The 25,897-nt window shown below is 36.8% G+C and overlaps 1 protein-coding gene across 5 annotated transcripts in view; it reads right to left on the bottom strand.

Moving 5' to 3' along the window:
- LCLAT1 (lysocardiolipin acyltransferase 1) overlaps positions 1-25,897 on the bottom strand; it is a 193,002-nt gene that overhangs the window by 142,601 nt on the left and 24,504 nt on the right. Inside the window, exon 2 of one of the 5 annotated variants that reach the window (XM_067703341.1) lies at positions 19,700-19,820. The exons of the other annotated variants lie outside the window; for them this stretch is intronic. The gene's annotated coding sequence lies outside the window, so the exon portion shown is untranslated. The remainder of the gene's footprint in view (positions 1-19,699; positions 19,821-25,897) is intronic. 5 annotated transcript variants of the gene reach the window in all.

The raw sequence follows: 25,897 nt of genomic DNA on the forward strand, positions 1-25,897 counted from the left end.
CTGATGACACTCATTTTATCTATCCTAAGTACTCTGCTCTGACCTACTCCTGAGAGGTGGTGGGAGGGCATGGTGAATTTAGAAGCATTATTCCTACCCGAGAGTCAACACCTGCAGAGTCCTGACTGTGGTGAGCCCTCCACAGTAGTTTTCCAGGACTTATTTATGCATGAACCTGCTCACTGCCTTCCCCTAAAAAAGGATCTGTCTGGTGAATCCTCTGGGAAGCTGAGGTCTGACTATCACCCAGAGACTCTGTACCTGTAGAAGCCTTCATCTTTCTGATGGCAGCAGTGTTTGATGGCAGTGTTCGATAGATTACGCTGACTTCTCAAGTTCTCAATAAATAAATAAATAAATTGTATAGGGATACATAGATAGGTAAAATTTTAAAGTAAAAGAACAATCAACATAAAAGGATACTAGCTGTCATGGTGGGGCACACAGGAGGCTTCTAAAGGTACTGGTAATATTCTATTTCTTAAGTATGGTGGCTATTTATATGTTCACCAACAATGACTTTTGGACTATTCTATCAGCGGCAATTTTTGCCAATCTGCACACACACTGTATATCATACACTCTTCTAATTATATGCTACATTAGCAACAGCAACAAAAACGGTTTTAGGGATTACCATCTTAGGTAGAAATGGAAAAAACACAGCTTTCACTTGTTAATTCATGTATTTCTATATTACCTAATTTTACAAAGAATAAACATATAATTTACAATTAAAGATATCTTAATTATAAAAATTTTAAGAACACATTAATTCAGGTTAGGATGATCTCTCTTTGTTATAATCCCTGATCAAATACTCTGCCAGAAAAAGCAGTCCTTGGGAATCAGTGGAGACAAATAAATGGGACAAGTTTATAATTTTTCTAAGACTGCTCCAAAATAAATAAGCAACATGCTGATCCTGATTCAAGTGACAAAATCAAATACATAAGATGAGAGCGTGACCACTAATGTCAATCACTGCATATATAAGATATATAATAATAGTTATTGCAAAATATCGCTTCACAATGAAAATGAAAACGTTTTAACAGTCAGCTAAAACAATCATAGCCTGATTACTGAGATTATTCCACAAACTGAAAGAAATTAACTGTTAACTATTTAAATAGTTTAAGCAAATGCTCTTTACGTTCTAATTTTGTAAACTAGGTGAATACTTCACTTATACAATTGCACTGATTTAGTTTTTTCGCAAACATAAGTGAAATGTTTATAAGCTGATTAATTTCTTTTAAATCCACCAATACATTTTTAAATCCCTGGATGCATGTTAATTTGCATGACCTGATTTTAATGAACATGTCTTCATTTCTGGAATCTAATAACATAAACACATCTGTCGACTGATGAAATGGTGTGCTTCTTTATTCCCCAATGACAACTGTATTTGTTTTCCTTTCAAGTCCCGAAAGACAGAGGCTCAAAGCTAAATTTAACATCCAATTTTAGAAGCAAAGATTATGGTTATTATTATCTGTTTCTCCTCTTACAATCTTATATTTTTATTCTTATTGGCATTATTGCCATATGTCTCATTGTAAATCACTTTAAATTCTTTTAGGAAGCAGACTATTAATTAAAAATAAATTTAGGACTTCCCTGTGGCCCAGTGGTTAAGAATCCCCCTGCGAATGCAGGGGACACGGGTTCGATCCCTGATCCATGAAGATCCCACATGCCACGGAGCAACTAAGCCCGTGAACCACAACTACTGAGCCCGCAAACCGCAACTACTGAAGCCCGTGCGCCTAGAGCCCGTGCTCCACACAACAAGAGAAGCCACCACAGTGAGAAGCCCGGGTACCGCAACGAAGAGTAGTCCCCACTCACCACAACTAGAGAAAGCCTGTGCACAGCAACAAAGACCCAAAGCAGCCAAATATAAACAAATAAATAAATTTAAACATTGTCACCTATAGTGACCTTATTTATGTTTACACATTTTACTAATTAAAAAAAAAAAAGAAACTAGGTCTCTACTAAAGCATAGTGTCAGGAAACCACTAGAAATTTGTATTTAACAGTTTATGTTCTAGGTATTCTGAAGACAAAAAAGTATACTCCTTTATAAGCAAATCGCCAAAAGAAACAAGTAACAAAAAATAAACCAAAAAGACAGAACTTAAAACACCTCTGCTTATCAATTAAGCATTTATAATGCAACCAGGGGAAGCTAAAAGGAAAATGTTTAAAGGTGCTCTGGCACCTGTTTGGGAAACCAACAGACAATAACAGGAAAGGGACAAACTATATGGTTTCATTCTTCCTGAAGCAGCACGAGAGAATAATACTTTCCCAGATACAAAAAGAAAGTAAAAGGTTAAGCAGCATTCTAGTTACAGAGCACTCAGAAGAAATAAAACCAGTTTACAAATTCTGACAAAACACAACAGGACAGCTGAAGAGCAGAATACGGTCAAACCTTAGCTCTACCCAAAAATGAAGAAAGAACTTTCAACTATCAACTGGAATTCAGTAAACAAGTCTGTTAATTCCCTGGTGGGGGAGTCTACCCTGAGTTCTTAGAACTGTATACAGACATTTGGGGTTATATAAAATGACACTACTTATCTACTGAAGTTTAGTGAGAGAAGAAATTATCTGTATAAATATTCACAGATCTCTACACTGATACAATTCTTTTACTTAAGATGTATTCAAAAGTTAATACTGAGAAAGAAGCAGAGAGTATATACTGTATAATTCTATTTATCTAACATTCAAAAGCATAGAAACTAATTTATAATATTAGAAGGATAATAGTTATCCTGGGAGGTGCAGAGCAGGAAGAGTAACTGCAAGGGGCACCAGGGGGCTTCGAGGGCTTTGACAACACTCTGTTTCTTATTTGGATGCTCGTTACACATGGCGTATTCACTTTATGAAAATTCACTGAGCTGTATATTTGTGGTTTATGCACTTTTCTATATGTATATTTCAACAATATTTACCCCCAAAGTTATCATTTAAACTGGATACTTTATAAGTAATCCAATTCAATATATGCAGTTTATAGGAAGAAAATACAAATGGTCAAGCCAATAAACAAAGTTCAACCTCACTATTTTCTGGAAAATGCAAAAGTGAAACAACAAAACACCATTTCTTCTCAAAGACTGACAAAAACGTCTGAGTCTTGCCTTTGATATTCTAAAAATCATTTGGTAGTATCTTTGTCTTCATAGCTGGAGGGGAGTATAAACTTTAGGGGGCAAACAGATAAGTAGCTATTATAATTTTGAACGCCTAACATCAGGAATGCTTTCTCAGTATCTACCCCTGAGAAATACTCAATTGTAAGTACGAAGATGTTTCATTGTAGCCTTGTCTGTAATAACAACAACAAAAATCGGAAACGTGGATGTCCACTGATGAGGGAAGGGCTAAATAAACCGTGGTACTTTCAGCATTATGAAATACTACCCAGCTGGAAAGAATGAGCTATATTTTTAAAATGAACAGCTCTCCAAGAGGTATTGCTAAGTGAAAAAGAATATGATACCATTTTTGGAAGGGGGGACCACATTCCCCCCCAAAAAACACTATGCTATATGGCTTATATAAATAAATGTAAATACACATAAATCTGTCTAGAATGATACATGCCAATGTTATTATGGTTGCTTAAGTGAAGACAGAAGAGGCTGCAACTAAGGATGGTGGTCAAAAAGGAACAGACCTTTCTATTGATATAATGTTTTAAAAAGAGAACATTTCCACTTACATAGTAAAAGGAAAACAGGAAGGAAAAAAAGGGAGGGAGGGAAAGAGAAAGGAAAAAAGCAGCAGCTTAGGCACAGCCAAAAGAGTCAGCTTACTAATGCCAGTTGTTCCATGATCCCATAATCAGAGTAAAAATGATTAAATGGGGACTTCTCTGGTGGTCCAGCGGTTAAGACTCCGCACTCCCAATACTCGGGGCTGGGTTCAATCCCTGGTCAGGGAACTAAATCCCGTGTGCCGCAATGAAGATCTCACACATGGCAACAAAGATCCTGCGTGCCGCCAACTAAGACCCACCGCAGCTGAATAAATAAATATATATTTTTTAAATGATTAAATGCTGAGGTAGAAATAACCCATACCTCTTAGCCAAATTACTCTTTGCCATACTTTAAACTAAAAGTAAATTTTTACAGACAAATTAAAAACCACTCAAAACATACACCGAGATAGGAATGATAAAGCACCCTAGATAAACTAAAACTACACTGGCACCCTTAAGAATCCTTGGCCTAACAAAGGCCACTCAAAACCACCATTCCATTTACTTTACAGCACTCACCTCCATTAACCTGAAGTTTAAGCTCATGTTTTGCTTTTTCCTTCAAGAGACACACAGCTAGACAGTAAAATGTCTAAGTAAAGTACTAAGTGATGGAGGTACATAGACTATCAGAAGGCAAGCAAGTTTACTGACACTCTTCTTATACACAAAATATGAGGCCATGAATAATATATACATATATAAGTCTCATAAGGATAAAGTTCTAGCAGAAAGGTTATTAAAGTTACCAAAAACAGAATTTTCATTTCTGACTATACCCATGTCTACTTTAGTCAAAGCATACTCTTTAAAAGAGAGAAAAAAGTTAAAATATCTACCTAAATTTACCAAGTTTTTTCAATCATCTCATTTAAACAGAGAATATGACCAATTAGAGTCATTCTGCAGTCATTGAAAACTCACAATATTTGCACTAGCAAACAGTAACCATCTTCGGGCAAGGTATTACAAAGGCTATTCTTTGTTACTGTTAACAGAGTCTTTGCCCTCCTAGGACAGATCATCTAGATGGAGAGGGAAGAATGAATTTTAAAAGTTAGAAGAGAGGGAGCAGGACTCAGTGCTTTCACTGCCATGGCCCAGGTTCAATCCCTGGTCAGGGAATTAAGATCCCTCAAGCCGCATGACATGGCCAAAAATTGTAATAAAATAAATAAAATGGTAAATTAAAAAAAATCACCAAGCTTTAAACAACTTTTGGTTTCACAGATGACTGTCTCATTACACAAATGAAGAAAGTGAGAAGCAGAAAAGCTGAGGGACCTGACTCTGCTCACAGTGGCACACCCAGTGATGATGGAACTAGGTGAAGACCTCCCATCTCCAGTTACCAGCTCAGCGTTCTTCCCATTAGAAAGGGATCCTAGAGGTCTAAGGCAATCAATTAAAACATGCAGGAGGAATCAAGATGCAAACAGGCCTGGGCCTGGAGGAAGAATAGTACTCTGTCAAGCTAGGACAAAAAAGACAAAGAGGCCGACTTCTTGACATTATTCTTTACGATGCACACTGCACAGGGACTGGTTAGGCATAAGGAAGTTTTTCCAAAGTCTCAGGATTTCTGTTGGGTTTTGTTTCTCTGAAATTGTTTCAAACAATATGAATTATTAACAGCAAGCATATTTTTAAAAATGAAAACGTCACCAATATTTTTCTGCATAAATGGCAAGCTCACTCACTATATTTCAACTATTTCCTGTTATTACACAAGGCTTCCTTGTAAGATGTAGAAGTTAAAACCACACACACCCACACTGAGTGGAACACAACTATATGAAATCATTTCAGAAAGACGGGTTAGTATAACTCTATTATACCTCTTACCTGTTATTCAAGAGACTACCCTCCCTGTTCAAATTACTTACTATAGTCTTCAAAATGTTAACTATAGGGTACCATATAACCCAGCAATTCCACTCCTAGATATATATACCTAAGTGAAATAAAAATATATGTCCACACAGAAACATACAGGAATGTTTACAGAAGCACAATTCATAAGTCAAAAAGTGGAAACAACCCAAATCTCCTTCATCTGATAAGTGGGTAAACAAAAGTGGTATAAACATCAGTGGATATCATTCAACAAAGGAATGAAGTACTTGATACATGCTGCAACACAGATGGACTTTGAAAACTCATGCCAGGTGAAAGAAGCCAGTCACAAAAGTCCACACAGTCTATGATTTCATTTATGTGTCCAGAATAGGCAAATCTATAGAGACAGAAAGTAGATTAGTGGTTCTTTGGGGCTCAAGGCAGATGGACGGGGTGACTGCTAATGAGTATGAAGTGCGTTTGGGGGTTAAAAAAAAAGTTCTAAAATTGGACAGTGGTGATGGCTACACAACTCTGAACAGTCTAAAAGCCATTGTGCCTTGTACACTTTAAATGGCTGAATTGTATGGTATGTGAATTATATCTCAAAATAAAACAGTTAATTAGCTGGGACATTACCAAGACATGAATAACTAACCAACTCTACCCTGGAGCTCATGAATGCTGAAGGAAAAGAGAAATTGTGAGGCTAACTGCCACCTCAGAAATTAGAAACAAGAGTATATACAAGTGAAGCCAGAGAACAAAGGGGACCAAAATGCAGACAGAATGAAATCACAGAACAGAAAAAAGACCAGACAGAAATACATCAAAATGTTACCAATGACTGTCCCTGCATAGTGAGACTATGGTTGATTTTTTTCCAAATTGTGGACAAAGGGTATTACTTTTACATAATTTTTTAAAAATCTCAACAACATTTATTTCAAAGGGAAAAATCAAGAGCCAGAATTTCTTATATTAAGGGACTGGATAGGGTGCCTCACAAACAAAACATTGAAGGTAGAGTTAACCACTAATGAGAAGTATAAAATGTGAATTATACAATATTAAAGATACTGGCCCCATGTTTTCCATATATGAAAAAGCTGATATTCTGAATCAATCGTTTTGGGGTTTTTTTCTAATATAAGTTACTGGTATTCACTGGAAGCCATAAAATACCACTGTTACAGGGCAACATCTATCAAGTGATTTGACTGGACAAGGAATACAATGTTTTTCTCCCTGTTTCATACCACAAAACTAAACAACTTGATCACATTATTTCTAAAATCTATAGTCATGTCATTACCTTTAATAAAAGACTTCTAAGCTACAGAGTAATACAAACTGAGTGAAAATGCCACCATTTTGTCAAATAAAATAAAGTCAACTATCATTCATAGTATTTTTTCTTATAATAGATAAAAGCAAATGAAAATATTTACCATCTATTCTTCACACAGCAAAGGGTAGTTTACCCATAGAAGGTTCACAGAATGTATTCAAGGGTTCATAAACCCCCTAAAATTGCAGGCTAAGTTATTTATAAATATATGTATATATATAATATATATACATATTTTCCCCGGTGGAGAGAATCCCTAACTTTTATCAGAGGGGTTTGTAACTCAAAGAAAGTTAAGACACTACTGATGTAGAGAAATAGTTGAACCACAGCCTAAAATGGTCTTTTGTTAAAAGGAATCCTAGAGACGTTAACTCTTAAGAAACTACACTACGTAATTTTCTTTCATGAAACACAAGTATCTAGACAAGGAGGCAGAACCAAGGATAAATCATATACAGCCACTATTCTAGAAAAAAACTTCAAGAAGTCAGAAAAACCAACCAAGTGTTGTAGGCAAAGGCAGAAATATTACAGACCATAATTATTTTATTTGTATTTATTTGTAGTAGGCCTTGTCTTAAAAATATCTGAAATGTCATTTTTATTTAATACCTCACAATATGAATGAAATCAAATAATTTTTGATTTAAAGTATTTCCGACTGAAATCCATTAACTGCTTTTATTCATAAACATCATGGATTTCTGGGTGAATGCTACAAACGTACAAAATGTTTTTTTCTGACTTATTCTGAAAGACAATGACTGAGTTTTGGTTCATGTGTAAAAGTGTATTTTATGCAAATAATAACAGCGTTAATATCTGGAATATCTGCTTTGCTATTAAAACTTTACTTTTGTGACCTTTATTCCTCCTAAACGTGCAAAAATCAAAATAAATAACGGATGGAAAATAATCCTAGAACTCTTTCCATATATTTTAAAGTGTTTCATGTAGCATTTTCTTACCATTAGTAAATAAAAACATAGGTGGAGAAATTAGTAAGAATGCCAATAAAAAGATTTCATTTGGTCACAAAAGCTCATGAAGACTTAAGAATGGCAACTGATATTTATAGGACTTTAAAAGTTATTTACAGGGCTTCCCTGGTGGCGCAGTGGTTGAGAGTCCGCGTGCCGATGCAGGGGACACGGGTTACAAATGTAACTACTCTATTTGATAGACAAGAGGAGGTAGTTTTCAAATAGTATTGAAACCAAGCCCCCCTAAAACTAAGTTCCCCTAACAAGTTTATGATTAATCTCTCTATCCAAAATTGTATTCACTTGCTTGTCTCCCCTGACCTCAATCCCTTTCTTGTTCCCCCTGACCTCAATCCTGTGCTAACTGAACACTAATCACCCAGAGTTAGATGACTAAGACTGCTGTCGTCGATAACACCATTAATGTACTAAAATGGCTGTTGTAGGTATCATCATTAATGCACACTCAGGTTGTTTCTACAGATGAGAACACCTGGCCAGAGAATCGTACATCAGAGACATCCTGACCCCCAAAACCACACTTAAGAAATGTCACAAGATGATGATTAATCCCAGTTTCTTTGTTCATCCCCGTTAAAACATCCCTAACTCAAAGACCACAAGGGAGTGGATCTGAGACTTGTCTCCCATTCCCTTTGCTTGGTACCCTGCAATAAACGCTTACTTTGCTGCAAACAACCGCTATCAAGAGTTTGGCTTTCTACACTGAGGGCACAGTTACAGTATAATGCATAAAATATTATGAAAGACATATCTGAAAGTTCAATTTAAAAACCACACTGTCTATAAAATCACCTATCATGGAAAGTCAGAATTGAAAGGGGCTTTAGAGATAATTTAGTCCACCAGTTTGCAAACTTTTTGAATCCTTCATTCAAAAATCTCACCAAGAAGTCTCATATGTAAAACAGAACCAGAGAAGAGCTCTACTGGCCCCAGCCCCAGCCCCAGCTCCTCCTTTGCCTAGACCTCTCTGTCCTAAGGGATGTTAAAGACATCATTTGAAACCAGTGGCCCAGGCAAACCCTTCATATTCCAGATGAGGCAATAAAGACCCAGATTCAGTGAGACTGCCTGGTGGTTTGCTTACTCCTCGGGTGATCTCCACATAAAGTCCATCACAAACACATAATTTTTGAGATAGAAGGGCAGAGCTGGCCAGGACTTCTCATTCTCAGTCTGTCTCCCTCTAGTTTACTCTGCCTCTCTTTTCAGAGACTGTTAAGAGACATGGGAGAGAAAGAAAGACTGTATAAAGTACTTTACATACAATATTCCTAATCTCACAACTCTGAAAAATGGGTAAAAGTACACCCATCTTACAGTTGAAGAAAGTGACCTCAGGAGCATTCAAATATTCCCAGACTATACAGTTGACAGGTCACAGAGCTAGGATTTAAACTTGCATCCATTTAACTCCTAAGCCTGTGCTCTTTCCAATTAAACCATGTTATATTTGTATAGCACGAATGCCAGACTACAAAAGAAAGAGGAATCCGTGGATGGGTCGGAGAAAAACACCCAGAGTCTCCAAAATAGTATCAAAGTGAAAGGTATTTACTAACATGAGCACCCTAAGTTAGCAGCATTGAAATTGGGTTGTGAGAAGTATGGTTGACAACACATTAAGATAAAGAAGAAACAAAGTGACCATGAGACCAACAAAGCAAAGCCAGGTTTAAATTAATGAGGCATGGCTGCTGAATGTAAAGAAAGTTTCACCACACATATTCAGGAAGTCAACAATGAGAAATGGAATTGTTGTACTTAAGCAAAAACACGAAGTCCAAAAATACAAGAGGAAAAAAGTACAAAGTCAGACAGCTACACAAGAGAGTAAATTACACTCTACCTAAAACAAAACTATTTACAAAAGAGTAAAATGTCTTTCACATGTTTAACAAAACACCACAGAAGTATTAGTTCTTCATTAATTGATCTTTGATCTTGATTACCTGGAATCTTTATTAAGAAAAGAATTCAGTGTATAAGGCTAAAGTCAAAAGTATCAAAAGTTAAGCTAAGACAGAATTCTTCATAACTGGTAAAATTCAGAAGCAACAGTCTAAAAGTTACAGGGGACAATGTTTCCTCCAAGAAATTAAGGGAGTTAATGGGATGAAAGTAAAAAGGAAGTTGGACTAGTGCTGGGGGTCCTTCATATTGGGTTCTATTCCAAGCACCTCTGGAAACACGAGAATATCAGAGAGGGTTGAGACTGGAAGATAAACACAGCATATCTTCACTGAGTGTCAGTATTACTATATTTTGGAAATAATACTTTCACCTTCAACACAAGCACATAGGGTAGACTACAAAATTCTCATGGAACCTACAATCAAGCAAGGAAATCAAAAATTCAAATAAGAGTGATACTGTAATAAAAGCTTTGGAAGCATCTACTGAGGGCTCTATGCTCTCCTAGAAGACTTCCTTGATTAGTAATAGTAGTGGGGCTAAACCAGGAAAGTTTTGTTTTGATTTTTCGTTTGTGTGCTTACTGAGGGATAGAAGAGGAGGAGATGAGGACTGGGCAGGTGGAGACAGTAGCTGGGGACAATGTGTGACATCGCACAGGTAGGTGTTCAGAAAAAGCAAGAAACAAAGTTTTGTACCTACTGATTACTTAAAGTAGCATCCCTGGACTCACTGCCAGTTGGATTCCTTCAGAATCCAGGGTAGCTTCAGAAGCACTAAATAACAACAGCAGCAGGGCAGATCACAAAACCTGGAATTCCTGTCCGAGCTCTACTACTAACGACACTTGTGTAATTCTGAGAAAGTAATACCAAGTCTCACCCAACACACCCTCTTCTGCCCTTTTACACCCACCCCTTACTTTCTTTACTTATGAAATGAGAAAACTCATGGCTCTCCACGGGGCAGCCCACCCCCTAGGAGCATTTTAGAAATCTGTTGGGTTGTTCTTTGTTTTGGGCGGTTTTGTCTTCTAGCATAATCATATCTCATATTTTCAATGATTTTCCTTTTATTTTTCCTTCATATTACAGTTAGGTAATTAAAATGGTTTATTTTAATTAAGTAGGTAAAAATGTTCATTAACTATGAATTTCACTTCTGGATGCTAAAGAGAGCGTTGCAAAATATTTATTATGAAAAGGGGCCTTGGGTTAGACAGAATTAAGAACTGACTAGAAGATTTTAAAGGTTCTTTCTAATCTTGTAATTTACTGATTCTATTAATATGCTGAACACTAATAGTGAGACAAAACACACTGATAGCGTGTAGGTGATGATTTGTGGACAAGAACAAAAAATTCTAAACCTGCTTCTGTATTTGATTAAATAATTAAATTTGCAGGAAAGCAATTATATCCCGCTGCCTAGGATGTTATATATATCGAATACTGTGTACTTTACTTTTAAGTAAAAGATTAAAGTGGCCAGAAAAAAACACTACTATAGTGGAAGCTTAGGAATACATGTTCAAAAGGAAGCCCTGGGGTTAGCAAAGATTCAGCCCATATGCCCCAATCATCAATTTCAAAACTCACATTTTATGAAATGGCTATAATGTGATATGAACCCTGAAATATTAAGATAAAGTTAAACAGACTTAGTATTCTCCCCTCCAATGCAAAACAGAGAAATTGGTGATAAATTTCTGAAAAAAACTTATAAAAAATTAAGACAAAAAGGTGATATTTTGAGGTTCAACCTTCCCATTCCAGAAGCTTTTGGGAGGATGGAGGGGTGGGTGAGAATCCTGATAACAAGAGGACATGATATTCCTTTGCCAAGCTATTCCAAAGTTCTGTAAACTATATTATTTATAAAATATATTTTTAATTGGTAGAACGCCTACTGTGGGTCAGGTCACATACATAGATATGTACATACACACACACACGTGTGCATGTAGTGTAAAACTGTATTTATATTTATAGATGTATGTTTATATATGTCATCACATTTAATCACTGTAACAACCCTTCAAGGTCGATACCATTTCCCACTGTTTCTTATGAGGAACATGAAGTTAAAAGATAACACAGAGACTTCCAGCAATCAAGACCATGTGGAACAAAAAGCCTTTCAAAAATAAGCCTAAAAGCCTCTGAGTAAGGAGAAAAAAGCTATCAAATATTATGCAAAGTTAACTCAAAAGAAGAGTCCAGTTAAGCTTTACCTACTGACCTAATATTACATATGACACTGAATTTTATTAAGTTCTGGTGCCTCTATATGCCAAGCACTTTCGTATACATTCTTACATGATATTTCTCATATTTTGTCATATTTGATAAGATATTTATCATTTGACAGTGTTCACTAATACGTCCGTAAGGGAAGAAATGGAAAACAAACCAGTGGTTACCAGGGGTTAGGGAGAGAATGTGACCCTAAAGAAACAGCTAGCACAAGGGAGTTTTGAGGGGTGATGGAACTATTCTGCTTCCTGATTGTGGTGGGAGTTACACAAATCTATACATACATTAACACTCATAGATTAACAACGAAAGAAAAAAAAATGTCAAGTTAGAAAAAAGTTTAACTGCATTTCCTTAACAACATGATGCAGAAAACAGTTGATTCAGAATATTTCTCCTGGACTTCATTTCCTTTCAATGCCACAGTCTGAGTATGCTTTCAGCTCAGGAAATAACCTGGGAGAAACACTTTAGTCCTTTAATAGTTCTGACTTTTCATGGAGATTCTAATTAAACAACTGCACATTTATCTTTTTTAAATTGTCAGTAAGTTCTCTTGGCATATCAACATTTTTAAAAATTCAAGTTATTATACAACGAAGTCAGACTTTACAAAAGTAACTGCCTTCCAAACTTCTTTATAAGTTTTGTTACATGAGTCTATATTTAAATTAAGAAACAATAAGCCTCTATTCACTACCATTCCAAAGTCAGAAAGGAGGGAGAGAAAATTTACTCAATATATAGTTCCATAGTGTGCCAAACATTACAGCATTCTCTTTAAACTGTCTTATCTCACTGAACAACCTCCCCACCCCTGGGAGAGAGACAGTTTTCCAATTTTATAAAGAAAGAGCATGGAGTTCAGCAGGTTAAATAATGCAGCCCACAGCTGCTGGGCTAATGCGATAGTGGGGCCAAGATAAGCCAGAGCTTTAAAACAAGACAGAGTTTTAGTGTGCCGGTAAATAAGGGCATAAATTTACAGTAGGTGGAAATTTATAAACAAAATTAACCATCAGTGCAAAATCCTGATTTGTCATCTCTAAAAACAGACAACTGTCAAGTATTTGCTATGTGATACAAAATTCTTCCAACCAGGAAGTCTGAGATGATGCTAACAAGCTAATTTTAAGCACTGGATTTGACTAACAACCAAGAAAGCAAGCTCTTCGGTATTTCTTGTTCCCAACAACTAAAAATATCTAGCATTTTAAGTCAAGAATATAACTTATTAAGTGATATCCATCACATAAGCAGTAACTCAAGAATTAAGTGTCATATACCCAAAGCATTTTTTCTCCCCTCAACTCCAAACTTCTTAAGAAATCCAAATTCCTACTCCTGGAATTCAAGGTCTTCTCCAGTCTGGCCCAAATTAATTTTTGAAAATTTCTCTAAATCTTCATCTTCCTAACACTCTACTCTAGCCATGGCTGAATTCTTCTTGTTCCCTAAGCTCAATGTGTCCCTCCTCATGTCTAAGCTTTTGTTCACATACCCTCTTCACTCCACTTAAGGAAATTCAACCTATCCTATAAGACCAGCTCAGTTCTCTCCTCTCCCAACAACCCTTCCCAAACTACTAGTTGAAAAGTTTCCTCCTTTTCTCAGAATTCCTATAAGATTTATTTGTCCATTCATGATGTACACAGTATTATTGTACTGAACTGGTATTTATCTCATTTTTTCATGTGTGTCTTATTTCTATAGGACAGAGATCTGTGACATCTATTCTTGTATCATCTACAGCAGGGGTCCCCAACCCCCAGGCCTTGGACCAGTACCGTGGCCTGTTAGAAACCAGGCCGCACAGCAGGAGGTGAGCAGTGGGCAAGCAAGTGAAGCTTCATCTGTGTTTACAGCTGCTCCCCATCACTCGCATTACCACCTGAGCTCCACCTCCTGTCAGATCAGCAGCAGCATTAGATTCTCATAGAAGCGCGAACGCTACTGTGAAGTGTACATGCAAGGGATCTAGGCTGTGCACTTCTTATGCGAATCTATGCCTGATGATCTGAGGTGGAGCTGAGGCAGTAATGCTAGCACTGGGCAGCGGCTGCAAATACAGAGTATCATTAGCAGAGAGTTTGACTGCACAGAGACCATAATAAATCAATTGCTTGCAGACTCATATCAAAACCCTATCAGTGGGACTTCCCTGGTGGCGCAGTGGTTAATAATCTGCCTGCCAATGCAGGGGACACAGGTTCGAGCCCTGGTCTGGGAAGATCCCACGTGCCGCAGAGCAACTGAGCCCATGCACCACAACTACTGGGCCTGCACTCTAGAGCCCATGAGCCACAACTACTGAGCCCATGTGCCACAACTACTGAAGCCCGCGTGCCTAGAGCCCATGCTCTGCAACAAGAGAAGCCACCACAATGAGAGGCCTGCGCACTGCAATGAAGACCCAAGGAAGCCAATAAATAAAGAAAGAAAGATATTAAAAAAAAAAACAAAAAACAAAAACAATGAGAAGCCTGCACACTGCAAGGAAGAGTAGCCCCTGCTCACCGCAACTAAAGAAAGCCCACGTGCAGCCAAAAATAAATAAATAAATAGATAGATAAATAACAACAACAAAAAACCCTATCAGTGAGTGGCAAGTGAAAACAAGCTCAGGGCTCCCACTGATTCTGCATTATGGTGAGTTGTATAATTTATATATTACAATGTAATAATAATAGAAATAAAGTGCACAATAAATGTAACGCGCTTGAATCAACCCGAAACCATCCTCCCCCACCCCACCCCCATCCATGGAAAGACTGTCTTCCAAGAAAATGGTCCCTGATGCCAAAAAGGTTGGGGACCACTGATCTACAGCATCTCACACCTATTTGGTAGCCAGAAAAAAAATTTTTTTTTTAATTTTAGAATTGTACTTAAATATATTTATGTGATACATGTGATATAAATATCTAATGTATGCTCAACCTAGACACAGTATTAGTTCCCCATTGAGAATAAAAACATTTAAAACATGTGTTATCTTTCCTAAGGCTAAATGCCTAAATGATAGCTTCTAAGCAGAGAAAACCCAATGGCAAATTCCTATATTTCCTCTTGATACCACTCATTTAAATTATAAAGTTTATTGGTTATCATTTGGTCATATACATTTCTCGCTGAAAGTCCAGGCAAAACTTTTATAATATACAAAATTTATGGACTAATACTACAAATGCAGTTAACAGGCTAAAATTAAGGCATTAACAACCAGCCTTTCAAGTGGAAGCTAAACAAAAATTATTCACTCTTAGGAATTTAAAAATAAATCTACAAATAAAATATAAATACAAGCCAACACTAAGGACACCTGGCAAGCTTTAAAAAAAAAAAATCCCATGGGTTATATCCATGCACATACTACCATACTAAATCATAAGGTTCAAAAATATAACAAATCGTAAGGCCATGTGCGGTACGCAGGCCTCTCACTGTTGTGGCCTCTCCTGTTGCGGAGCACAGGCTCCGGACGCGCAGGCTCAGTGGCCATGGCTCACAGGCCTAGCCGCTCCGCGGCATGTGGGATCTTCCCGGACCAGGGCACGAACCCGTGTCCCCTGCATCGGCAGGCGGACTCTCAACCACTGCGCCACCAGGGAAGCCCAGGCCATGTAGTTTTAAGAGACAATACAAAAGAATAGTTAAGAGTGTAGGCTCTGTAACCAAATTGGTATACACTTGAACTCTATTATTCACTATACTATGTGGCCTTAGCTTAACCTTACTGCACCCCCTTCAGTACCTGCCTAATAGTGTTACTATCAGTATTAAGAGAGTTAACAGTATATGTAAAGTGCTTAGATGAGTGCCTGGTATATGATAAGTGCTCTATAAATATACTACTGACTTATACATGGTACAAATATATCTATTCTTTCAATTAATTTATTTTATCAAACATATTCAAGTTATTATAACAAATACATATTATTCATCCAAGGCCAAGTAGGGGACAACATTGATGCACTTAGATTTACCAGATACGTATAGTTTTCCTGCCTACTTCACGAAATTAGTTTCCTACCCATAGGAAAAATACCATCTTTTTCTCACTTAGGACGCTCTACAACAGTACTGTCCAATAGAAATATAATATGAGTCACACATGTAATTTGAAATCTTCTAGTAGCCACATTAAAAAATAAAGAAAAATAAATTAATTTTAATAGATTTAACCTTATATAAAATACTATTTCAATATGTAATCAAATTTAAACAGATTACTAATAAGATACTTTACATGCATTTTTTCATAATAAATTTGTGATATCTGCTGTGTATTTTAACACTACAGCACATCTCAAGTCACACTAGACACATGGCAAATGCCCAATGCCATGCGTTTAGTATATACTACATATTGATGACTACAAGGTAAGATTATAATAAAATCTTCATGCTGTACTAAATTTACTGAAAAGAAGTATTTAGGTATTATAATTTGTGTTCAAAATCTTAAGACTTCTCCAACAGGAAGCACTTCAAAGGCCTAATTTCTTAAAACTCTTTATTTTACAGATAAAGAAACTCAGAGAAGTAATTCACTGGTATCTGTAGGGGCTCCCAGGAAAGTCTCCTTTTTGAGTCCTAGACCTCTACAATGAAACTTACTCCTTTTAACATCAGGCTTGTCCCTAATTAAACCGAAGCCTGTGCTCAGACAGGCTATGGGTTTGAATCCCAGCTCTGCCACTTAGTAATTGTGAACTTCCAACCTGTAACTTCCTTGATTTTAAAAACAGGGGTAATAGCAGTACCAAGTCAGGTCAATAGCAGGTAAAGGAGCTGTTGTGAAAATTTGATGAGTTAATACATGGAAAGTGGTTGGAGCAGCAATTGGTGCATAGTACATACTTAGTAAATATTTATTATTTACTAAGCAGGCTGATGTAGCTAGATTAAGATGCACCTGTTTAAATTAAGATACAAATGCTTCATCTGAAAGGAAAAAGTGTGACCAACTTTTTCGTTCTAAGAGTAACGGCGGGTTTCTTGCACACAAGCAGCCCTCAGAGCCCTGACTGGCTCTCTTCAGGCCAGGCCGAGGCCACAGTGCACTCCCTGACCCGTCTTACAAAAGACCTGCAGGCACAATCACCCTTTCTTCCTTGACCACGTGACACAGAACTGGGTTCCTTCCCCACTGCATCTTGCCTGTGTGGTAAGAAGCTGTGAAGCTCCACTTCTTCGTGGAGTGGAAACCCCTTCCTTTCCTTCCCACGAGGTCTAGGAAAGTAAAAAAGGTAACATTACATTCATTGGCTTTTCTTTTACTCACACCTTTTGAGTTGTAATCTCTGCATAAAATCCATTCTCTTGGAGGGGGGAAATCCTGCTTATAAAATCTACCTCTGAAATACAAAATCTGTCTTTAATCAGATTAAGGTACTTGCCAAAGTCACAGAGTGAGTCAGTGGCAGAGCCAGGCCTAGAATCACAGTGGAAGTAAACTGTTCAACTCCAAACTACAATGAAGTCATTTGATAACTTCCAGTACAAGAGAAAACGGGTCCTGTGACAAACAGTAACTACATATTGAGACAAAATGATTTGATGCTTTATTTAATAAAATACAAATTTAGAGTCAATACCTTTAAACACTGTAATAGAGTCTAAAGAATCTCAGAGTCAATGGGAAGCTGCCTTTAGGAGCATTATTTATTCCTTACGGAAATATAGTAATGGTACTGCAAAAAGACACATGATGGAATTCAGGATTATTGAGAGTCTAACACAAGCTTTGCAGAGATTACTTACATAACTCTGAACTCTAGATTCTACCTAGTTCTAAAATTTTAAGTATCTAAGAAGACAGATCTAAATCCATGCTGCCTAGGTAGGTGGGATCTAGGTGGACTTGTGGTACAAAGGAAACACTTATTGAGTGCTAAAAATTACTTCCAGAGAAAAATATGGACGGTAGTATTCTGAAAAAGCAAGATCCAGGGAGGCAGCCTAAGACAGCCAAGATGTTTTGAATATCAACCATTAAAAGGAAACAAGAAGCAAGCATGATCTAAGGGCAACTCTCTCAGGCAACCGCCATGTTGGTGAGGGATGTAGCTGCAAAGCCAGCGCAGTCTCCATCCCAAATCAGTCATTACTGAGCATGAAGCCAGCATCACCTTTTCTCTCCCAAGTTATAAATGCGTAATAATCTACTGTTACTTTAGCAGCAAGCTGAGAAGACTGTATATACATGACAGGATTTTAGTGTTGGAATTTTTTTAAATTTACGGCCAAAGTAACCTGGCATGAATTCACTAATATTCGTAATGATTACTGTGTTTCCCAGTATCTGGTCCAACTGGAACATAATTCATGTGATTCACGGCAATGACAACTACTACAAACCTGAACATCTCTAAAGAGAGAAGTAAGGGGAAAAAAGGAATTTCCCTGGGGTGAAGCTGAAAATCTCTAAAGCTTGATGGTTTTCAACAGCTTTACTGAGATATAATTCACATACCATAAAATTCACGCATTTAAAGTGTACTTCTCAGTGGTTTTTAGTATATTCAGAGTAGTGTGACAAGCACCACAACTGATTTTAGAACATTTTCATTACTCTCACCTCAGGCTGAAGAGCACTTGTGGTCTTCTCTATTTAATAACTCTTTTTCCAGTCAGCCACATGGTTTCTACTCACCTGGTTCAGGTCATAGCCCAAAGGTCACTTTCGCAGAGAGGCCTTCCCTAACCACCCAATTTACACCTGTTACACCACCCCATGCAGCACACACTTCACGCATCATATCACCTGTCACCCCCACCCTCACCCCCCCACAAACACACTTTTTTTTTCCCAGTTACTGATCACATTTAGCATTCTAAATGTTTTATATGTTGATTGTCTGTAAACTCCAAGAGGGCACAATTTTTATCTATTTACTGCTGTACCCCCAGAGCCTAGAACAGGACACTGTTGTAAATGTTTCATGTTTATAGAAGGGAAAGGGGGAGGGAGAAGAGAGAAACGGAAGTGACTTCACTACTACAAATTTCACTAGCTTGTGAGATCTTTGTTCTAATTTATTAAATTACAGGATTTTTATAATATTTTTCTCCATTAGAATGGAAGTCTAACCAGAGAAAACTAAAATAAAAGAAGTTAACTAAATTTAGCACCATTGCAGATGCAATATCTATGCTTTATTTTAAAGATTAGCAAATACCTAATAAGTACCAAAGAATTGGGGGAGAAAAAAATGGTAATCTAAGTGAACTGGAATAGTCAGAAACTGCCTCCTAGAGGAAGTAGTGTTATTATAGATGAAACTGAGGTAACAAACAGAACCAAACATGTAATGGCTTAACATACAGTTTATTTCTTGCATATGTAATAGTAGCGGGGTAACAGGGAAAAGTTCAGGTTGGTGGATAACTCTCCTCCATACAGTTACTCAGGGATCCAAGCTGCTTCCATTGCGGCTCGGCATCCCCCTAGTTCCACCTTATGGTATGTGTCTGGCCAGCAGAAGAGAAAAAAAAACACGGACAGCTGTAGCGTATCATTTCTACTCACATTCAGTGGCTAGAATGTAATCACATGAAAAACAAGAGCTAGCTCCAGGCTCAGGTAGGTGAAGAACAAGTTTTGGTACACAGCTAGTAGTCTCTGCCACATGTAGGATCTGAAATGAACCCTGAAGGATAAGTAGAATGTAAATAAGAATGAAGGAACCACATGAACAAAAACAAGCAAGTCATAACTAAGCAGTATGCCAAGAGAGAGGACAAGTCTGGCTGTATTCTGAAAAGCAGTGAGAGAAGATGAGGTTGGCTAGGTCAATGGTTCCCAAATGTAAACTAAAGACCAATCCCAATATATATCAAAATTTCTACCAGTCTACAATGAAGTAAGAAAAATAAGTACAAGTTGATAACTTGGTAATAATGCTAAATTAATTTTATTATTATATACTTGTAATTCAATTTCCTATGACTTACATACAATGTGATATCATAAAATTAAAATTTCATTGTTTAATTTTCAACATAGCAATTAAAGCTATCAACAGTTCTTTCTAAGATAACGCCCTTTCCTGACTATAACAGATTCAGTCTATGTCCTGTAGGCAATGGGGATTTACTGTCACTTTCCAATTTATTATATAATTTTAATTATTTAATATTTTCTAACAAACCTGTATTACTTTGGAAATTAAAACAATTTATTAGCTCTAGTCATTAGGATTTAAATATTAAAAACAAGAGTTACCTAAGAGTGAGCAAAATGTGTTACATTTATAAACTATACTCAAAATACAGTGCCCTAAAGATTGAAAAAAAATAGCTGACTCTTCTGGACTGAATTTCAAACTCTTATATAAACATGTAACATCTAAGACGAATATTAAACTCAAAAAGGGAGTTTAAGAAAGCAGTAAATAAGCAAACTAGAAAACAATCTGCTACAGCATTAACCCAGAACTTTCTCTCCTAAAATAACTACCTTTAATCTAAAAATGGCATAATATACTAATTTTCTAATTATTTACTATGGGTTGAGTTAGAGTGGGAAATGTTAGTTACCATTAAAAATAGCAATAAAAAGTAAAATGCTCTTTTCACTAGAGAAATTCAAATGTCCATCATTCAACTCTGAGATAAAAGTAAGAATTTTATTTGGAATAAAGCAGTGTTAAATTTAAACACTAAAGAAAATGAACACTTAGGAACTCCTTATAACCAATGGAAGTATGTGCTTATCAAAGACAGAAAGCTAATTCCAAGGCTCTAAAAGAACCAAAGCTCTATAAAAATCACTTTTTCTACCTTTTCTCCTATATACCACTAATGGCAAGGCTTGAAATGATGACACAGCACAGCATGCCTTCTTAAAAACAGAGAGGAAAAAGCTGTCAGAGAAGTAAAAATGGTGCAAATTCCGCTTATTGGAAACCTGATGTATGTTTCAATAAGTTCCAGACACCATGTAAATGTTAGCCACGCATCTTTCCAGGCAGTTTAGAATTATTCAGCTCAGGGGTGACCAAGTCAACCATGCAAGGAAAACATCTGCTGGTAATTTCTAAAGTTAATAGTTGCCAATAGTAGTACGTATCTCTTATCATAATGCTTTCCATGGAAAATGTTCAAGTATTCATTGGTGAAAGATCTGCCTAAAGTAGAATTATCAAAAACTATTTTTACCATATAGCAGTCTGGTAATGTTTGGATAATTTAATTAGTCAGGTTCTAAAACATTTTCTGCTTAACTGAGAGTCACTGCTTTTTAAAAATTTAACACACACACACCATTACCATGATAAAAGATCTGAAAAGTTATTTATACAAATAAAAAGAGTTTCAGCTCGCGGAAACTCAATTTACCACATATTTGGAAAACTGAAACAGTATTTGATAAACTGTTCAATTTAATTATTTTAAAATGAAATCACTTTTTAAAAAATGTCTGGTAGATATGTTACTACATGTTACACATTTAGACAAACATTCATAAACTACACACATTGATCATACCAGTGTGAGTCATATTAAAATTTGATGGCTATGATTTGTTGCATGTATGGACAAGCTGTAGCTTTCCCCTAAGCTATGGACAAAGAAACAGACACTAGATCTGCACTAGGGATTTTATTCTGCACAACACAGCTCTTGCCTACAATACTCCTCTAGCACTACCATCTTAAAATGACAATAATATTGGTTAATGGGAAAGCTAAGAGTTATAGAAATTTAAAATGGGAAGTCCCATAAAGTAACTCAAGTTAAAAAGAAATACTAGAGTCATTATTTCCAAATGAGATGTGTACACTTCAAAAAGACTGGCTTGGGAAGCGACACTACTTACTCCAACATGCTGTCAGTGCTTATATTTTTAGAATTCCTTTTTGGGAAATCTCTGCAGAACCTTTAGCACATTCTATTGATCAGCCTTAATGAATCTGCAAACTTGGAAACCGTATTTGAGTTTTTAAACCAATTAAGGAGTCACACGGGCCTGCTATAGAGAATATGATGGATCATCAAGCAGAAGCAGAGTAATATACATTAGGTCAAAAATGAGATGTATGGGACTTCCCTGGCAGTCCAGTGGTTAAGAATCTGCCTTCCAATGCAGGGGATGCGGGTTCAATCCCTGGTCGGGGAACTAAGATCCCACATACTGCAGGACAACTAAGCCCACGCACCGCAACTACTAAGCCCACATGCTCTGGAACCCACATGCCACAATTACTGAGCCCACATGCTGCAACAAAGATCCCGCGTGCCGCAACTAAGACCCAACGCAGCCAAAAATAAATAAATAAATATTTAAAAAGATTACAGTAAAAGTCCCTTCTAAGTCATAAATGTTATTTAAAAAAAACATAAAAAAAATTCATTAAGGGTTTTAGTTTTAAATTCAAGTTAAGACAACTGAGAATCCCCAAATTCTCTAAGAATATGCAATTTGATTTTAAAACACACTTTTAGAGATGTCAATTCCAACTGCTATAGGCAGGGACTGCAGAAAACTGTAGAAAAATCAACTTAGGATGGATGATATAGTAGTTCAGGTTCAAAGAGGTTAGGCCCTAAATTAGGTCCAGTTTGGCAAGACCACACTTCTTACAACTCAATCAAAATGTACAAATATGCTTTTTTTCTTATGCAGACATTTAAAAAAAATTTTTAATGAGTTGTCATCATACTGTTTAATAGCATTTATTGAACACTTACAATGTCAGACAGTATGCTAGGCACTTGCATTACCTCATTTACTTCTCAGAACAGCTCTATGGAGGGAGGCACTATTATATCCCTATTTTAAAGATAAGGAAACTCAGATCCACAAAGCTTACATAACCAGAGTCACAAAGTGTGGCAGACTGTATTTTCCAATGATGGCTACAAAAATATCTCCTATCCCACATGTTCTTTTTTTTCCATAATAAACTTTTATTTCAGAAGTTTTAAATTTACAGAAAAATTGTGTTGACAGTATAGAATTCCCATATACCCCACACCCAGTTTCCCATAGTATTAACATCTTACATTGGTATAGTACATTTGTCACAATTAATAAACCAATATTGACAAATTTTTAGTAACTACAGTCTATATTTAAATTTCCTTAGTGTTTATCTCATGTCCTTCTATTCTAGGATACCATATTACATTTAAGTCATCATGTCTCCTAAGTCCTCTTAGCGGTATCATTTTTCAGACTTGTTTGTGATAACCTAGGAAATTAAAAAACTGAGACCCAGGGCTTCCCCGGTGGCGCAGTGGTTGAGAGTCCGCCTGCTGATGCAGGGGACGAGGGTTCGTGCCCCGGTCCGGGAGGATCCCACATGCCGCGGAGCAGCTGGGCCCGTGAGCCATGGCCGCTGAGCCTGCGCGTCCGGAGCCTGTGCTCCGCAACGGGAGAGAGGCCACAACGGTGAGAGGCCCGCGCAAAAAAAAAAAACTGAGACCCAGATGTGCTTCTTAACAACTCTCCAAACAACTTCCTATAAACCAAATTGCTTGTCGTTAGAATTTTTAAGAGGTCCATGTGTTGGTCAGTGCAGTGGGCCTGAACTGGCAGACCAATCACACTTGGCAAGTACATCCTACAATAATACTTTTTTTGCCAGTAACTGCATTAATACATAGTATACTCAGAAGAATATATGAATGAGCTATCATGGTATATAAGACCATGTGACGCCAAAATATAATTTGACTCCAAAATGTAAGTAACATCATTCCCAGTGATAGACCAAGCAGGTAATGTATCAACTTCTTTTTAAGTAGCCATATTTGCTTTCCACACTGTAACAGAAAAACATAAACCAGAGAATTTTCTAAATATTCAAATAATTCCTGTTTACTTTCATTTAATAGGAGTACTTATAAAATATTATTAAATTTATTATGCACATTTTAGGGTTAAGTTGTAGCCAGTGCTAATTATAACATGTCTGGAAAAAATTTAAGCTACACTGATTAAAATTCTATTTATAAAGGAAAAATCTAAACCACAGAAACAGTGCTTAGTTTAGAACAAGAACATGTACATAACTGCCAAGTGCAATCCCTGTTTAGATGTTGCTTACTGAAACACTGTAATTACGAAAAACCAAAATGAATTTCTAAGTGTTTCAAGATGAAATAGTCCTGGCATAATTTTCAAGGCTTATAATTACTTTCCTGAAAAGGCAAATACTCTAAGTTTTAACTTAATATAATATTAACTCTAGAAGTTAACACAGATTGAACATCCAATTTTACTCTAAAATGGAAGCCACCTATGAAATTCAGAACCTTTTAAATTAACAATCAAATGCTAACCAAAGAAAAATTACTGGGAGGCAAAGGCCAATGCTAACTTCCTACAGCCATTTATGGATAATGCAAACCTCCAAGCTTACTGAATGGGTTTTGAACATTAAGTGAACATCTACCCAATAGAGAAATGCATCATAATGACACACAGTCCCTCACTTCCCACTCCCTCTTCAGTCAACTACAGTCTGGCTTGTTGCCTCTAACACTCCACTGAAACCACATCAGCAAAAAAATCTATTTTCACACTGCCAAATCCAATGGCCACTCCTCTGTCCTCACTTTACTCCACCTCTTGGCAGCATTCCACGTGAATGGCCACTTCCTCCTTGAAATGCTTGCCTCTCTTGGCTTTTGTGACACCACTTTTCCGGGTTTTCTTCTGACCTCATTGCTCCCTGTCTCAGGGTCTCCTTGTGGCTCCTCCTCCTCTACTAGACCTCTAAATGCTGGGGCTTCCTATCACTCAGATATTGGTTGTCTTCTCTCTATCCTCTTCCTCCTCCCCACTTCCTCTACATTATCCTCATGCTGACCTTTCCAAAATATATCTCCAACACAATCTTCTCCTCTGAGCTCAACTCACAGATTCAGCTGATTACCTGACACTTGGGTGTCTAACAGTTCTATCAAACTGAACACATTCAGAATAAATGTCATGATTATTCTTCCCCATTCTTCTACTCGCCACTCAGCCCTTGTTTTTCTGTAAACGGTATCAGCAACCACCAAGATTCTCTACCAAGAAACCTAGGAGTCATCGTTCATTCTTTCCTTTCCCTAACCCCCCAAATCCAAAAAAATTAGCAACAGACCTGTCAACTGTTATTTCCAAAATATATCCTAAACCCACTACTTTCCATCACTTTGCATTGCCAAATATTATTGTAGTTTCTAATTACCAAAGTTACTTCATTATAAACTTCTAAAATGAATGTAGTTTTCCTTAACTTATGGCGTTCAATAAGATTAAGATGTTTGGGGTAAAAGTAATCTATTTTCATACATATCTCTATGCCACAGAGGTTTATCTAATTTACAGTCAAATAAAATTTTGGTTCACAGATTAGAAATGCCCCAAGGTGGGAATTCTATCAAAATATGGACAGAGACAAGAGTCCCAAATTATGAGCAGGTAGCATGCCAAAACCTTGCGGCAAGTCAGCTGTTTGGAATTCACAATGCATTTTCTCACAGAAATTATATGATACATAAGTGATCAGGTTTTCAGGTCAGCCTACAAAAAGCCAGCTTCACTCATACATGCCTGAAAAATAGCACTAATAACAACACAGTCTTTAACCACTATGAATAAACACCTAACTTGGAAGAATGATTTGTAAAACTGTATTTTAATACCCCAATCTATTGTATTAACTCTTATAAACTGTAGGAGACCCTCTCCTACCTCCCTGTCTTCCAAATGTGACCAGCTTATACCCAT

This window comes from Pseudorca crassidens, chromosome 14 (assembly GCF_039906515.1).
Source record: "Pseudorca crassidens isolate mPseCra1 chromosome 14, mPseCra1.hap1, whole genome shotgun sequence".
Lineage (NCBI taxonomy): Eukaryota > Metazoa > Chordata > Mammalia > Artiodactyla > Delphinidae > Pseudorca > Pseudorca crassidens.